General features: G+C 49.8%; 22 non-coding genes and 2 pseudogenes across 22 annotated transcripts; 16 read left to right on the forward strand and 8 right to left on the reverse strand.

Annotated features, from left to right (window-relative positions):
- Nucleotides 1-537: 537 nt before the first annotated feature.
- On the forward strand, nt 538-701 carry LOC135042371 (U1 spliceosomal RNA). Its single transcript, XR_010235513.1, has one exon. It is a non-coding gene; the product is annotated as a U1 spliceosomal RNA (small nuclear RNA).
- Nucleotides 702-853: 152 nt separating this feature from the next.
- LOC135042335 (U1 spliceosomal RNA) lies at nt 854-1,005 on the forward strand (annotated as a pseudogene).
- A 685-nt stretch (nt 1,006-1,690) lies between these two features.
- On the forward strand, nt 1,691-1,854 carry LOC135042366 (U1 spliceosomal RNA). Its single transcript, XR_010235509.1, has one exon. It is a non-coding gene; the product is annotated as a U1 spliceosomal RNA (small nuclear RNA).
- Nucleotides 1,855-2,006: 152 nt separating this feature from the next.
- Nucleotides 2,007-2,169, forward strand: LOC135042295 (U1 spliceosomal RNA). Its single transcript, XR_010235451.1, has one exon. It is a non-coding gene; the product is annotated as a U1 spliceosomal RNA (small nuclear RNA).
- Nucleotides 2,170-2,843: 674 nt separating this feature from the next.
- Nucleotides 2,844-3,007, forward strand: LOC135042388 (U1 spliceosomal RNA). The gene has a single exon (XR_010235529.1). It is a non-coding gene; the product is annotated as a U1 spliceosomal RNA (small nuclear RNA).
- Nucleotides 3,008-3,159: 152 nt separating this feature from the next.
- On the forward strand, nt 3,160-3,322 carry LOC135042288 (U1 spliceosomal RNA). The gene has a single exon (XR_010235444.1). It is a non-coding gene; the product is annotated as a U1 spliceosomal RNA (small nuclear RNA).
- A 674-nt stretch (nt 3,323-3,996) lies between these two features.
- Nucleotides 3,997-4,160, forward strand: LOC135042361 (U1 spliceosomal RNA). The gene has a single exon (XR_010235504.1). It is a non-coding gene; the product is annotated as a U1 spliceosomal RNA (small nuclear RNA).
- A 152-nt stretch (nt 4,161-4,312) lies between these two features.
- LOC135042298 (U1 spliceosomal RNA) lies at nt 4,313-4,475 on the forward strand. The gene has a single exon (XR_010235454.1). It is a non-coding gene; the product is annotated as a U1 spliceosomal RNA (small nuclear RNA).
- Nucleotides 4,476-5,149: 674 nt separating this feature from the next.
- On the forward strand, nt 5,150-5,313 carry LOC135042304 (U1 spliceosomal RNA). Its single transcript, XR_010235459.1, has one exon. It is a non-coding gene; the product is annotated as a U1 spliceosomal RNA (small nuclear RNA).
- Nucleotides 5,314-5,465: 152 nt separating this feature from the next.
- Nucleotides 5,466-5,628, forward strand: LOC135042289 (U1 spliceosomal RNA). Its single transcript, XR_010235445.1, has one exon. It is a non-coding gene; the product is annotated as a U1 spliceosomal RNA (small nuclear RNA).
- A 674-nt stretch (nt 5,629-6,302) lies between these two features.
- On the forward strand, nt 6,303-6,466 carry LOC135042390 (U1 spliceosomal RNA). The gene has a single exon (XR_010235531.1). It is a non-coding gene; the product is annotated as a U1 spliceosomal RNA (small nuclear RNA).
- Nucleotides 6,467-6,618: 152 nt separating this feature from the next.
- LOC135042336 (U1 spliceosomal RNA) lies at nt 6,619-6,770 on the forward strand (annotated as a pseudogene).
- Nucleotides 6,771-7,455: 685 nt separating this feature from the next.
- Nucleotides 7,456-7,619, forward strand: LOC135042367 (U1 spliceosomal RNA). The gene has a single exon (XR_010235510.1). It is a non-coding gene; the product is annotated as a U1 spliceosomal RNA (small nuclear RNA).
- Nucleotides 7,620-7,771: 152 nt separating this feature from the next.
- Nucleotides 7,772-7,934, forward strand: LOC135042296 (U1 spliceosomal RNA). Its single transcript, XR_010235452.1, has one exon. It is a non-coding gene; the product is annotated as a U1 spliceosomal RNA (small nuclear RNA).
- Nucleotides 7,935-8,608: 674 nt separating this feature from the next.
- Nucleotides 8,609-8,772, forward strand: LOC135042389 (U1 spliceosomal RNA). The gene has a single exon (XR_010235530.1). It is a non-coding gene; the product is annotated as a U1 spliceosomal RNA (small nuclear RNA).
- A 152-nt stretch (nt 8,773-8,924) lies between these two features.
- Nucleotides 8,925-9,087, forward strand: LOC135042290 (U1 spliceosomal RNA). Its single transcript, XR_010235446.1, has one exon. It is a non-coding gene; the product is annotated as a U1 spliceosomal RNA (small nuclear RNA).
- An 828-nt stretch (nt 9,088-9,915) lies between these two features.
- Nucleotides 9,916-10,078, reverse strand: LOC135042306 (U1 spliceosomal RNA). The gene has a single exon (XR_010235461.1). It is a non-coding gene; the product is annotated as a U1 spliceosomal RNA (small nuclear RNA).
- Nucleotides 10,079-10,230: 152 nt separating this feature from the next.
- On the reverse strand, nt 10,231-10,394 carry LOC135042392 (U1 spliceosomal RNA). Its single transcript, XR_010235533.1, has one exon. It is a non-coding gene; the product is annotated as a U1 spliceosomal RNA (small nuclear RNA).
- Nucleotides 10,395-11,068: 674 nt separating this feature from the next.
- On the reverse strand, nt 11,069-11,231 carry LOC135042300 (U1 spliceosomal RNA). The gene has a single exon (XR_010235456.1). It is a non-coding gene; the product is annotated as a U1 spliceosomal RNA (small nuclear RNA).
- Nucleotides 11,232-11,383: 152 nt separating this feature from the next.
- Nucleotides 11,384-11,547, reverse strand: LOC135042393 (U1 spliceosomal RNA). The gene has a single exon (XR_010235534.1). It is a non-coding gene; the product is annotated as a U1 spliceosomal RNA (small nuclear RNA).
- A 674-nt stretch (nt 11,548-12,221) lies between these two features.
- Nucleotides 12,222-12,384, reverse strand: LOC135042307 (U1 spliceosomal RNA). Its single transcript, XR_010235462.1, has one exon. It is a non-coding gene; the product is annotated as a U1 spliceosomal RNA (small nuclear RNA).
- Nucleotides 12,385-12,536: 152 nt separating this feature from the next.
- LOC135042376 (U1 spliceosomal RNA) lies at nt 12,537-12,700 on the reverse strand. The gene has a single exon (XR_010235518.1). It is a non-coding gene; the product is annotated as a U1 spliceosomal RNA (small nuclear RNA).
- Nucleotides 12,701-13,374: 674 nt separating this feature from the next.
- Nucleotides 13,375-13,537, reverse strand: LOC135042308 (U1 spliceosomal RNA). Its single transcript, XR_010235463.1, has one exon. It is a non-coding gene; the product is annotated as a U1 spliceosomal RNA (small nuclear RNA).
- A 152-nt stretch (nt 13,538-13,689) lies between these two features.
- Nucleotides 13,690-13,853, reverse strand: LOC135042377 (U1 spliceosomal RNA). Its single transcript, XR_010235519.1, has one exon. It is a non-coding gene; the product is annotated as a U1 spliceosomal RNA (small nuclear RNA).
- Nucleotides 13,854-13,964: the final 111 nt, after the last annotated feature.

The raw sequence follows: 13,964 nt of genomic DNA on the forward strand, positions 1-13,964 counted from the left end.
AATGCAAACTACAGGAAGTGCTGCAGGGCCCACACCCTTTTACTTGCCTTACAGAGCAGCTCTGGAGCTGTTACAGTGCCCAGCTGCTGCAAGAAATCAGCTTGAATGCTTCAGGGGATGGGGCATGGCCAACATGAGCCCCACACCAAAGGAGGGTGGAGGTGTTTAATGCGAACTAGGGGTCATCCAAGCACCGCAAAAGGCCGCCATGCCCTGCACGCCCATTTTCTCTTTTCATATGCAGATGAGGGTTGAAGCCAACTTTGACCCACTGCTTGGATGACATCACCGTATGCAAATCCGTCTTCTGCAGAACTTCCCCCAGGAATGCTTGCACTAGTTGTTGCATTTGGTTTGTTGTTTGGGGGTGCTTCAGTATTAGGCAGCCTTCTGCCCTCCCATGTTCATCTGAAAATATGTGTTCTCCCTGCAGTTGTTGTCCCCAGATGAGAGTTCCCTTGTGCTGCCTCAGTTGAATCTCCATTACTTGACAGAGATGTGCATGAGCAGCGGCCCTCCCCAGCCCTATTCCAAATCATACTTATTTTGCATAGGAGATACCATGGTCATGAAGATTGTTCTCCCAGGGTGAGGTTCATTCATTGCATTTTGGGTATGCTGACCCCTGTGATTTCCCCAAATGTGGGAAACTTGACTGCATTATTTGTGGTAGTGGGAGACTGTGTTTGTGCTTTCCTCTGGTCAGCTCTGGTAAAAGTCAGATTTCTTTGTCTCAGATTTTCCTTTAGCCTTGTTCTTCTTTCGAGAGTTCCCTTGTGCTGCCTCAGTTGGATCTCCTTCACTTTACAGGGGGGTACCCGAGCAGCGACCCTCCCCAGCTCTAGCCCAACTCCTACTTACCTGCCAGGTGAGATACTATGATCATGAAGGTGCTTCTCCCAGGGCAAGGCTCACCCATTGTACTCTGGGTGTGATGCTCCTGCGATTTCCCCAAATGTGGGAATCTTGACTGCATAATTTGTGTTTCCCCTGGTCGGCTCACGTATAATTCAGATCTCTTTGTCTCAGGTCTCTCTCCAGCCTAGTTTGCTGTCTGTTTCCACTTCTCTTTTCTTCAGCCGCTCCCTTCTATACCCTTGTGCACTATCCTGACTTCTCCTCCCATCTGCTTACTTTGTGCCTTCCAATGCACAATGCAAACTACAGGTAGTGCTGCAGGGCCCACACCCTTTTACTTGCCTTACAGAGCAGCTCTGGAGCTGTTACAGTGCCCAGCTGCTGCAAGAAATCAGCTTGAATGCTTCAGGGGCTGGGGCATAGCCAACATGAGCCCCACACCGAAGGAGGGTGGAGGTGTTTAATGCGAACTAGGGGTCATCCAAGCACCGCAAAAGGCCGCCATGCCCTGCACGCCCCTTTTCTCTTTTCATATGCAGATGAGGGTTGAAGCCAACTTTGACCCACTGCTTGGATGACATCACCGTATGCAAATCCATCTTCTGCAGAACTTCCCCCAGGAATGCTTGCACTAGTTGTTGCATTTGGTTTGTTGTTTGGGGGTGCTTCAGTATTAGGCAGCCTTCTGCCCTCCCATGTTCATCTGAAAATATGTGTTCTCCCTGCAGTTGTTGTCCCCAGATGAGAGTTCCCTTGTGCTGCCTCAGTTGAATCTCCTTTACTTGACAGAGATGTGCATGAGCAGCGGCCCTTCCCAGCCCTATTCCAAATCATACTTATTTTGCATAGGAGATACCATGGTCATGAAGATTGTTCTCCCAGGGTGAGGTTCATTCATTGCATTTTGGGTATGCTGACCTCTGTGATTTCCCCAAATGTGGGAAACTTGACTGCATTATTTGTGGTAGTGGGGGACTGTGTTTGTGCTTTCCTCTGGTCAGCTCTGGTAAAAGTCAGATTTCTTTGTCTCAGATTTTCCTCTAGCCTTGTTCTTCTTTCGAGAGTTCCCTTGTGCTGCCTCAGTTGGATCTCCTTCACTTTACAGGGGGGTACCCGAGCAGCGACCCTCCCCAGCTCTAGCCCAACTCCTACTTACCTGCCAGGTGAGATACTATGATCATGAAGGTGCTTCTCCCAGGGCAAGGCTCACCCATTGCACTCTGGGTGTGCTGCTCCTGCGATTTCCCCAAATGTGGGAAACTTGACTGCATAATTTGTGTTTCCCCTGGTCGGCTCTCGTATAATTCAGATCTCTTTGTCTCAGGTCTCTCTCCAGCCTAGTTTGCTGTCTGTTTCCACTTCTCTTTTCTTGAGCCGCTCCCTTCTATGCCCTTGCGCACTATCCTGACTTCTCCTCCTGTCTGCTTACTTTGTGCCTTCCAACGCACAATGCGAACTACAGGTAGTGCTGCAGGGCCCACACCCTTTTACTTGCCTTACAGAGCAGCTCTGGAGCTGTTACAGTGCCCAGCTGCTGCAAGAATTCAGCTTGAATGCTTCAGGGGCTGGGGCATAGCCAACATGAGCCCCACACCAAAGGAGGGTGGAGGTGTTTAATGCAAACTAGGGGTCAGCCAAGCGCCGCAAAAGGCCACCATGCCCTGCACGCCCCTTTTCTCTTTTCATATGCAGACGAGGGTTGAAGCCAACTTTGACCAACTGCTTGGATGACATCACCATATGCAAATCCATCTGCGGCAGGCCTTCCCCCAGGAATGCTTGCACTAGTTGTTGCATTTGGTTTGTTGTTTGGGGGTGCTTCAGTATTAGGCAGCCTTCTGCCCTCCCATGTTCATCTGAAAATATATGTTCTCCCTGCAGTTGTTGTCCCAAGATGAGAGTTCCCTTGTGCTGCCTCAGTTGAATCTCCTTTACTTGACAGAGATGTGCATGAGCAGCGGCCCTCCCCAGCCCTCTTCCAAATCATACTTATTTTGCATAGGAGATACCATTGTCATGAAGATTTTTCTCCAAGGGTGAGGTTCATTCATTGCATTTTGGGTATGCTGACCCCTGTGATTTCCCCAAATGTGGGAAACTCGACTGCATTATTTGTGGTAGTGGGAGGCTGTGTTTGTGATTTCTTCTGGTCAGCTCTGGTAAAAGTCAGATTTCTTTGTTTCAGATTTTCCTTTAGCCTTGTTCTTCTTTCGAGAGTTCCCTTGTGCTGCCTCAGTTGGATCTCCTTCACTTAACAGGGGGGTGCCCGAGCAGCGACCCTCCCTAGCTCTAGCCCAACTCCTACTTACCTGCCAGGTGAGATACTATGATCATGAAGGTGCTTCTCCCAGGGCAAGGCTCACCCATTGCACTCTGGGTGTGCTGCCCCTGCGATTTCCCCAAATGTGGGAAACTTGACTGCATAATTTGTGTTTCCCCTGGTCGGCTCTCGTATAATTCAGATCTCTTTGTCTCAGATCTCTCTCCAGCCTAGTTTGCTGTCTGTTTCCACTTCTCTTTTCTTCAGCCGCTCCCTTCTATACCCTTGTGCACTATCCTGACTTCTCCTCCCGTCTGCTTACTTTGTGCCTTCCAATGCACAATGCAAACTACAGGTAGTGCTGCAGGGCCCACACCCTTTTACTTGCCTTACAGAGCAGCTCTGGAGCTGTTACAGTGCCCAGCTGCTGCAAGAAATCAGCTTGAATGCTTCAGGGGATGGGGCATGGCCAACATGAGCCCCACACCAAAGGAGGGTGGAGGTGTTTAATGCGAACTAGGGGTCATCCAAGCACCGCAAAAGGCCGCCATGCCCTGCACGCCCATTTTCTCTTTTCATATGCAGATGAGGGTTGAAGCCAACTTTGACCCACTGCTTGGATGACATCACCGTATGCAAATCCGTCTTCTGCAGAACTTCCCCCAGGAATGCTTGCACTAGTTGTTGCATTTGGTTTGTTGTTTGGGGGTGCTTCAGTATTAGGCAGCCTTCTGCCCTCCCATGTTCATCTGAAAATATGTGTTCTCCCTGCAGTTGTTGTCCCCAGATGAGAGTTCCCTTGTGCTGCCTCAGTTGAATCTCCATTACTTGACAGAGATGTGCATGAGCAGCGGCCCTCCCCAGCCCTATTCCAAATCATACTTATTTTGCATAGGAGATACCATGGTCATGAAGATTGTTCTCCCAGGGTGAGGTTCATTCATTGCATTTTGGGTATGCTGACCCCTGTGATTTCCCCAAATGTGGGAAACTTGACTGCATTATTTGTGGTAGTGGGGGACTGTGTTTGTGCTTTCCTCTGGTCAGCTCTGGTAAAAGTCAGATTTCTTTGTCTCAGATTTTCCTCTAGCCTTGTTCTTCTTTCGAGAGTTCCCTTGTGCTGCCTCAGTTGGATCTCCTTCACTTTACAGGGGGGTACCCGAGCAGCGACCCTCCCCAGCTCTAGCCCAACTCCTACTTACCTGCCAGGTGAGATACTATGATCATGAAGGTGCTTCTCCCAGGGCAAGGCTCACCCATTGCACTCTGGGTGTGCTGCCCCTGCGATTTCCCCAAATGTGGGAAACTTGACTGCATAATTTGTGTTTCCCTTGGTCGGCTCTCGTATAATTCAGATCTCTTTGTCTCAGGTCTCTCTCCAGCCTAGTTTGCTGTCTGTTTCCACTTCTCTTTTCTTCAGCCGCTCCCTTCTATACCCTTGTGCACTATCCTGACTTCTCCTCCCGTCTGCTTACTTTGTGCCTTCCAATGCACAATGCAAACTACAGGTAGTGCTTCAGGGCCCACACCCTTTTACTTGCCTTACAGAGCAGCTCTGGAGCTGTTACAGTGCCCAGCTGCTGCAAGAAATCAGCTTGAATGCTTCAGGGGATGGGGCATGGCCAACATGAGCCCCACACCAAAGGAGGGTGGGGGTGTTTAATGCGAACTAGGGGTCATCCAAGCACTGCAAAAGGCCGCCATGCCCTGCATGCCCCTTTTCTCTTTTCATATGCAGATGAGGGTTCCAGTCAACTTTGGCCCACTGCTTGGATAACATCACCATATGCAAATCCGTCTGCTGCAGACCTTCCCCCAGGAGTGCTTGTACTAGTTGTTGCATATGGTTTGATATTTGATGGTGCTTCAGTATTAGGCAGCCTTCCGCCCTCCCATGTTCATCTGAAAAGATGTGGTCTCCCTGCAGTTGTTGTCCCCAGATGAGAGTTCCCTTGTGCTGCCTCAGTTGAATCTCCTTTGCTTGACAGAGATGTGCCTGAGCAGCGGCCCTCACCAGCCCTATCCCAAATCATACTTATTTTGCATAGGAGATACCATGGTCATGAAGATTGTTCTCCCAGGGTGAGGTTCATTCATTGCATTCTGGGTATGCTGACCCCTGTGATTTTCCCAAATGTGGGAAACTCGACTGCATTATTTGTGGTAGTGGGGGACTGTGTTTGTGCTTTCCTCTGGTCAGCTCTGGTAAAAGTCAGATTTCTTTGTCTCAGATCTTCCTCTAGCCTTGTTCTTCTTTCGAGAGTTCCCTGGTGCTGCCTCAGTTGGATCTCCTTCACTTCACAGGGGGGAACCCGAGCAGCGACCCTCCCCAGCTCTAGCCCAACTCCTACTTACCTGCCAGGTGAGATACTATGATCATGAAGGTGCTTCTCCCAGGGCAAGGCTCACCCATTGCACTCTGGGTGTGCTGCCCCTGCGATTTCCCCAAATGTGGGAAACTTGACTGCATAATTTGTGTTTCCCCTGGTCGGCTCTCGTATAATTCAGATCTCTTTGTCTCAGGTCTCTCTCCAGCCTAGTTTGCTGTCTGTTTCCACTTCTCTTTTCTTCAGCCGCTCCCTTCTATACCCTTGTGCACTATCCTGACTTCTCCTCCCGTCTGCTTACTTTGTGCCTTCCAATGCACAATGCGAACTACAGGTAGTGCTGCAGGGCCCACACCCTTTTACTTGCCTTACAGAGCAGCTCTGGAGCTGTTACAGTGCCCAGCTGCTGCAAGAAATCAGCTTGAATGCTTCAGGGGCTGGGGCATAGCCAACATGAGCCCCACACCAAAGGAGGGTGGAGGTGTTTAATGCAAACTAGGGGTCAGCCAAGCGCCGCAAAAGGCCACCATGCCCTGCACGCCCCTTTTCTCTTTTCATATGCAGACGAGGATTGAAGCCAACTTTGACCCACTGCTTGGATGACATCACCATATGCAAATCCATCTGCGGCAGGCCTTCCCCCAGGAATGCTTGCACTAGTTGTTGCATTTGGTTTGTTGTTTGGGGGTGCTTCAGTATTAGGCAGCCTTCTGCCCTCCCATGTTCATCTGAAAATATATGTTCTCCCTGCAGTTGTTGTCCCAAGATGAGAGTTCCCTTGTGCTGCCTCAGTTGAATCTCCTTTACTTGACAGAGATGTGCATGAGCAGCGGCCCTCCCCAGCCCTATTCCAAATCATACTTATTTTGCATAGGAGATACCATGGTCATGAAGATTTTTCTCCCAGGGTGAGGTTCATTCATTGCATTTTGGGTATGCTGACCCCTGTGATTTCCCCAAATGTCGGAAACTTGACTGCATTATTTGTGGTAGTGGGAGACTGTGTTTGTGCTTTCCTCTGGTCAGCTCTGGTAAAAGTCAGATTTCTTTGTCTCAGATTTTCCTTTAGCCTTGTTCTTCTTTCGAGAGTTCCCTTGTGCTGCCTCAGTTGGATCTCCTTCACTTTACAGGGGGGTACCCGAGCAGCGACCCTCCCCAGCTCTAGCCCAACTCCTACTTACCTGCCAGGTGAGATACTATGATCATGAAGGTGCTTCTCCCAGGGCAAGGCTCACCCATTGTACTCTGGGTGTGATGCTCCTGCGATTTCCCCAAATGTGGGAATCTTGACTGCATAATTTGTGTTTCCCCTGGTCGGCTCACGTATAATTCAGATCTCTTTGTCTCAGGTCTCTCTCCAGCCTAGTTTGCTGTCTGTTTCCACTTCTCTTTTCTTCAGCCGCTCCCTTCTATACCCTTGTGCACTATCCTGACTTCTCCTCCCATCTGCTTACTTTGTGCCTTCCAATGCACAATGCAAACTACAGGTAGTGCTGCAGGGCCCACACCCTTTTACTTGCCTTACAGAGCAGCTCTGGAGCTGTTACAGTGCCCAGCTGCTGCAAGAAATCAGCTTGAATGCTTCAGGGGCTGGGGCATAGCCAACATGAGCCCCACACCGAAGGAGGGTGGAGGTGTTTAATGCGAACTAGGGGTCATCCAAGCACCGCAAAAGGCCGCCATGCCCTGCACGCCCCTTTTCTCTTTTCATATGCAGATGAGGGTTGAAGCCAACTTTGACCCACTGCTTGGATGACATCACCGTATGCAAATCCATCTTCTGCAGAACTTCCCCCAGGAATGCTTGCACTAGTTGTTGCATTTGGTTTGTTGTTTGGGGGTGCTTCAGTATTAGGCAGCCTTCTGCCCTCCCATGTTCATCTGAAAATATGTGTTCTCCCTGCAGTTGTTGTCCCCAGATGAGAGTTCCCTTGTGCTGCCTCAGTTGAATCTCCTTTACTTGACAGAGATGTGCATGAGCAGCGGCCCTTCCCAGCCCTATTCCAAATCATACTTATTTTGCATAGGAGATACCATGGTCATGAAGATTGTTCTCCCAGGGTGAGGTTCATTCATTGCATTTTGGGTATGCTGACCTCTGTGATTTCCCCAAATGTGGGAAACTTGACTGCATTATTTGTGGTAGTGGGGGACTGTGTTTGTGCTTTCCTCTGGTCAGCTCTGGTAAAAGTCAGATTTCTTTGTCTCAGATTTTCCTCTAGCCTTGTTCTTCTTTCGAGAGTTCCCTTGTGCTGCCTCAGTTGGATCTCCTTCACTTTACAGGGGGGTACCCGAGCAGCGACCCTCCCCAGCTCTAGCCCAACTCCTACTTACCTGCCAGGTGAGATACTATGATCATGAAGGTGCTTCTCCCAGGGCAAGGCTCACCCATTGCACTCTGGGTGTGCTGCTCCTGCGATTTCCCCAAATGTGGGAAACTTGACTGCATAATTTGTGTTTCCCCTGGTCGGCTCTCGTATAATTCAGATCTCTTTGTCTCAGGTCTCTCTCCAGCCTAGTTTGCTGTCTGTTTCCACTTCTCTTTTCTTGAGCCGCTCCCTTCTATGCCCTTGCGCACTATCCTGACTTCTCCTCCTGTCTGCTTACTTTGTGCCTTCCAACGCACAATGCGAACTACAGGTAGTGCTGCAGGGCCCACACCCTTTTACTTGCCTTACAGAGCAGCTCTGGAGCTGTTACAGTGCCCAGCTGCTGCAAGAATTCAGCTTGAATGCTTCAGGGGCTGGGGCATAGCCAACATGAGCCCCACACCAAAGGAGGGTGGAGGTGTTTAATGCAAACTAGGGGTCAGCCAAGCGCCGCAAAAGGCCACCATGCCCTGCACGCCCCTTTTCTCTTTTCATATGCAGACGAGGGTTGAAGCCAACTTTGACCAACTGCTTGGATGACATCACCATATGCAAATCCATCTGCGGCAGGCCTTCCCCCAGGAATGCTTGCACTAGTTGTTGCATTTGGTTTGTTGTTTGGGGGTGCTTCAGTATTAGGCAGCCTTCTGCCCTCCCATGTTCATCTGAAAATATATGTTCTCCCTGCAGTTGTTGTCCCAAGATGAGAGTTCCCTTGTGCTGCCTCAGTTGAATCTCCTTTACTTGACAGAGATGTGCATGAGCAGCGGCCCTCCCCAGCCCTCTTCCAAATCATACTTATTTTGCATAGGAGATACCATTGTCATGAAGATTTTTCTCCAAGGGTGAGGTTCATTCATTGCATTTTGGGTATGCTGACCCCTGTGATTTCCCCAAATGTGGGAAACTCGACTGCATTATTTGTGGTAGTGGGAGGCTGTGTTTGTGATTTCTTCTGGTCAGCTCTGGTAAAAGTCAGATTTCTTTGTTTCAGATTTTCCTTTAGCCTTGTTCTTCTTTCGAGAGTTCCCTTGTGCTGCCTCAGTTGGATCTCCTTCACTTAACAGGGGGGTGCCCGAGCAGCGACCCTCCCTAGCTCTAGCCCAACTCCTACTTACCTGCCAGGTGAGATACTATGATCATGAAGGTGCTTCTCCCAGGGCAAGGCTCACCCATTGCACTCTGGGTGTGCTGCCCCTGCGATTTCCCCAAATGTGGGAAACTTGACTGCATAATTTGTGTTTCCCCTGGTCGGCTCTCGTATAATTCAGATCTCTTTGTCTCAGATCTCTCTCCAGCCTAGTTTGCTGTCTGTTTCCACTTCTCTTTTCTTCAGCCGCTCCCTTCTATACCCTTGTGCACTATCCTGACTTCTCCTCCCGTCTGCTTACTTTGTGCCTTCCAATGCACAATGCAAACTACAGGTAGTGCTGCAGGGCCCACACCCTTTTACTTGCCTTACAGAGCGTCTCTGGAGCTGTTACAGTGCCCAGCTGCTGCAAGAAATCTGCTTGAATGCTTCAGGGGATGGGACATGGCCAACATGAGCCCCACACCAAAGGAGGGTGGAGCAGAAGGCTGCCTAATACTGAAGCACCCCCAAACAACAAACCAAATGCAACAACTAGTGCAAGCATTCCTGGGGGAAGGCCTGCCGCAGATGGATTTGCATATGGTGATGTCATCCAAGCAGTGGGTCAAAGGTGGCTTCAACCCTCGTCTGCATATAAAAACAGAAAAGGGGCGTGCAGGGCATGGTGGCCTTTTGCGGCGCTTGACTGACCCCTAGTTTGCATTAAACACCTCCACCCTCCTTCGGTGTGGGGCTCATGTTGGCTATGCCCCAGCCCCTGAAGCATTCAAGCTGATTTCTTGCAGCAGCTGGCCACTGTAACAGCTCCAGAGCTGCTCTGTAAGGCAAGTAAAAGGGTGTGGGCCCTGCAGCACTACCTGTAGTTTGCATTGTGCATTGGAAGGCACAAAGTAAGCAGACGGGAGGAGAAGTCAGGATAGTGCACAAGGGTATAGAAGGGAGCGGCTGAAAAAAAGAGAAGTGGAAACAGACAGCAAACTAGGCTGGAGAGAGACCTGAGACAAAGAGATCTGAATTATACGAGAGCCGACCAGGGGAAACACAAATTATGCAGTCAAGTTTCCCACATTTGGGGAAATCGCAGGAGCAGCACACCCAGAGTACAATGGGTGAGCCTTGCCCTGGGAGAAGCACCTTCATGATCATAGTATCTCACCTGGCAGGTAAGTAGGAGTTGGGCTAGAGCTGGGGAGGGTCGCTGCTCGGGTACCCCCCTGTAAAGTGAAGGAGATCCAACTGAGGCAGCACAAGGGAACTCTCGAAAGAAGAACAAGGCTAAAGGAAAATCTGAGACAAAGAAATCTGACTTTTACCAGAGCTGACCAGAAGAAATCACAAACACAGCCTCCCACTACCACAAATAATGCAGTCAAGTTTCCCACATTTGGGGAAATCACATGGGTCAGCATACCCAAAATGCAATGAATAAACCTCACCCTGGGAGAAAAATCTTCATGACCATGGTATCTCCTATGCAAAATAAGTATGATTTGGAATAGGGCTGGGGAGGGCCGCTGCTCATGCACATCTCTGTCAAGTAAAGGAGATTTAACTGAGGCAACACAAGGGAACTCTCATCTGGGGACAACAACTGCAGGGAGAACATATATTTTCAGATGAACATGGGAGGGCAGAAGGCTGCCTAATACTGATGCACCCCCAAACAACAAACCAAATGCAACAACTAGTGCAAGCATTCCTGGGGGAAGGCCTGCCGCAGATGGATTTGCATATGGTGATGTCATCCAAGCAGTGGGTCAAAGTTGGCTTCAACCCTCGTCTGCATATGAAAAGAGAAAAGGGGCGTGCAGGGCATGGCGGCCTTTTGCGGTGCTTGGATGACCCCTAGTTCGCATTAAACACCTCCACCCTCTTTTGGTGTGGGGCTCATGTTGGCCATGCCCCATCCCCTGAAGCATTCAAGCAGATTTCTTGCAGCAGCTGGGCACTGTAACAGCTCCAGAGCTGCTCTGTAAGGCAAGTAAAAGGGTGTGGGCCCTGCAGCACTACCTGTAGTTTGCATTGTGCATTGGAAGGCACAAAGTAAGCAGACGGGAGGAGAAGTAGGGATAGTGCACAAGGTTATAGAAGGGAGCGGCTGAAGAAAAGAGAAGTGGAAACAGACAGCAAACTAGGCTGGAGAGAGACCTGAGACAAAGAGATCTGAATTATACGAGAGCCGACCAGGGGAAACACAAATTATGCAGTCAAGTTTCCCACATTTGGGGAAATCGCAGGGGCAGCACACCCAGAGTGCAATGGGTGAGCCTTGCCCTGGGAGAAGCACCATCATGATCATAGTATCTCACCTGGCAGGTAAGTAGGAGTTGGGCTAGAGCTGGGGAGGGTCTCTGCTCGGGCACCCCCCTGTCAAGTGAAGGAGATCCAACTGAGGCAGCACAAGGGAACTCTCGAAAGAAGAACAAGGCTAGAGGAAGATCTGAAACAAAGAAATCTGACTTTTACCAGAGCTGACCAGAGGAAAACACAAACACAGTCCCCCACTACCACAAATAAAGCAGTCGAGTTTCCCACATTTGGGGAAATCACAGGGGTCAGCATACCCAGAATGCAATGAATGAACCTCAGCCTGGGAGAATAATCTTCATGACCATGGTATGTCCTATGCAAAATAAGTATGATTTGGGATAGAGCTGGGGTGGGCCGCTGCTCAGGCACATCTCTGTCAAGTTAAGGAGATTCAACTGAGGCAGCACAAGGGAACTCTCATCTGGGGACAACAACTGCAGGGAGAACACATATTTTCAGATGAACATGGGAGGGCAGAAGGCTGCCTAATACTGAAGCACCCCCAAACAACAAACCAAATGCAACAACTAGTGCAAGCATTCCTGGGGGAAGTTCTGCAGAAGACGGATTTGCATACGGTGATGTCATCCAAGCAGTGGGTCAAAGTTGGCTTCAACCCTCATCTGCATATGAAAAGAGAAAAGGGGCGTGCAGGGCATGGCGGCTTTTTGCGGTGCTTGGATGACCCCTAGTTCGCATTAAACACCTCCACCTTCCTTTGGTGTGGGGCTCATGTTGGCCATGCCCCATCCCCTGAAGCATTCAAGCTGATTTCTTGCAGCAGCTGGGCACTGTAACAGCTCCAGAGCTGCTCTGTAAGGCAAGTAAAAGGGTGTGGGCCCTGCAGCACTACCTGTAGTTTGCATTGTGCATTGGAAGGCACAAAGTAAGCAGACGGGAGGAGAAGTCAGGATAGTGCACAAGGGTATAGAAGGGAGCGGCTGAAGAAAAGAGAAGTGGAAACAGACAGCAAACTAGGCTGGAGAGAGACCTGAGACAAAGAGATCTGAATTATACGAGAGCCGACCAGGGGAAACACAAATTATGCAGTCAAGTTTCCCACATTTGGGGAAATCGCAGGAGCAGCACACCCAGAGTACAATGGGTGAGCCTTGCCCTGGGAGAAGCACCTTCATGATCATAGTATCTCACCTGGCAGGTAAGTAGGAGTTGGGCTAGAGCTGGGGAGGGTCGCTGCTCGGGTACCCCCCTGTAAAGTGAAGGAGATCCAACTGAGGCAGCACAAGGGAACTCTCGAAAGAAGAACAAGGCTAAAGGAAAATCTGAGACAAAGAAATCTGACTTTTACCAGAGCTGACCAGAGGAAAGCACAAACACAGTCTCCCACTACCACAAATAATGCAGTCAAGTTTCCCACATTTGGGGAAATCACAGGGGTCAGCATACCCAAAATGCAATGAATGAACCTCACCCTGGGAGAAAAATCTTCATGACCATGGTATCTCCTATGCAAAATAAGTATGATTTGGAATAGGGCTGGGGAGGGCCGCTGCTCATGCACATCTCTGTCAAGTAAAGGAGATTCAACTGAGGCAGCACAAGGGAACTCTCATCTTGGGACAACAACTGCAGGGAGAACACATATTTTCAGATGAACATGGGAGGGCAGAAGGCTGCCTAATACTGAAGCACCCCCAAACAACAAACCAAATGCAACAACTAGTGCAAGCATTCCTGGGGGAAGTTCTGCAGAAGACGGATTTGCATACGGTGATGTCATCCAAGCAGTGGGTCAAAGTTGGCTTCAACCCTCATCTGCATATGAAAAGAGAAAAGGGGCGTGCAGGGCATGGCGGCCTTTTGCGGTGCTTGGATGACCCCTAGTTCGCATTAAACACCTCCACCCTCCTTTGGTGTGGGGCTCATGTTGGCCATGCCCCATCCCCTGAAGCATTCAAGCTGATTTCTTGCAGCAGCTGGGCACTGTAACAGCTCCAGAGCTGCTCTGTAAGGCAAGTAAAAGGGTGTGGGCCCTGCAGCACTACCTGTAGTTTGCATTGTGCATTGGAAGGCACAAAGTAAGCAGACGGGAGGAGAAGTCAGGATAGTGCACAAGGGTATAGAAGGGAGCGGCTGAAGAAAAGAGAAGTGGAAACAGACAGCAAACTAGGCTGGAGAGAGACCTGAGACAAAGAGATCTGAATTATACGAGAGCCGACCAGGGGAAACACAAATTATGCAGTCAAGTTTCCCACATTTGGGGAAATCGCAGGAGCAGCACACCCAGAGTACAATGGGTGAGCCTTGCCCTGGGAGAAGCACCTTCATGATCATAGTATCTCACCTGGCAGGTAAGTAGGAGTTGGGCTAGAGCTGGGGAGGGTCGCTGCTCGGGTACCCCCCTGTAAAGTGAAGGAGATCCAACTGAGGCAGCACAAGGGAACTCTCGAAAGAAGAACAAGGCTAAAGGAAAATCTGAGACAAAGAAATCTGACTTTTACCAGAGCTGACCAGAGGAAAGCACAAACACAGTCTCCCACTACCACAAATAATGCAGTCAAGTTTCCCACATTTGGGGAAATCACAGGGGTCAGCATACCCAAAATGCAATGAATGAACCTCACCCTGGGAGAAAAATCTTCATGACCATGGTATCTCCTATGCAAAATAAGTATGATTTGGAATAGGGCTGGGGAGGGCCGCTGCTCATGCACATCTCTGTCAAGTAAAGGAGATTCAACTGAGGCAGCACAAGGGAACTCTCATCTTGGGACAACAACTGCAGG

This window comes from Pseudophryne corroboree, unplaced genomic scaffold, assembly GCF_028390025.1.
Source record: "Pseudophryne corroboree isolate aPseCor3 unplaced genomic scaffold, aPseCor3.hap2 scaffold_823, whole genome shotgun sequence".
Classification (NCBI taxonomy): domain Eukaryota; kingdom Metazoa; phylum Chordata; class Amphibia; order Anura; family Myobatrachidae; genus Pseudophryne; species Pseudophryne corroboree.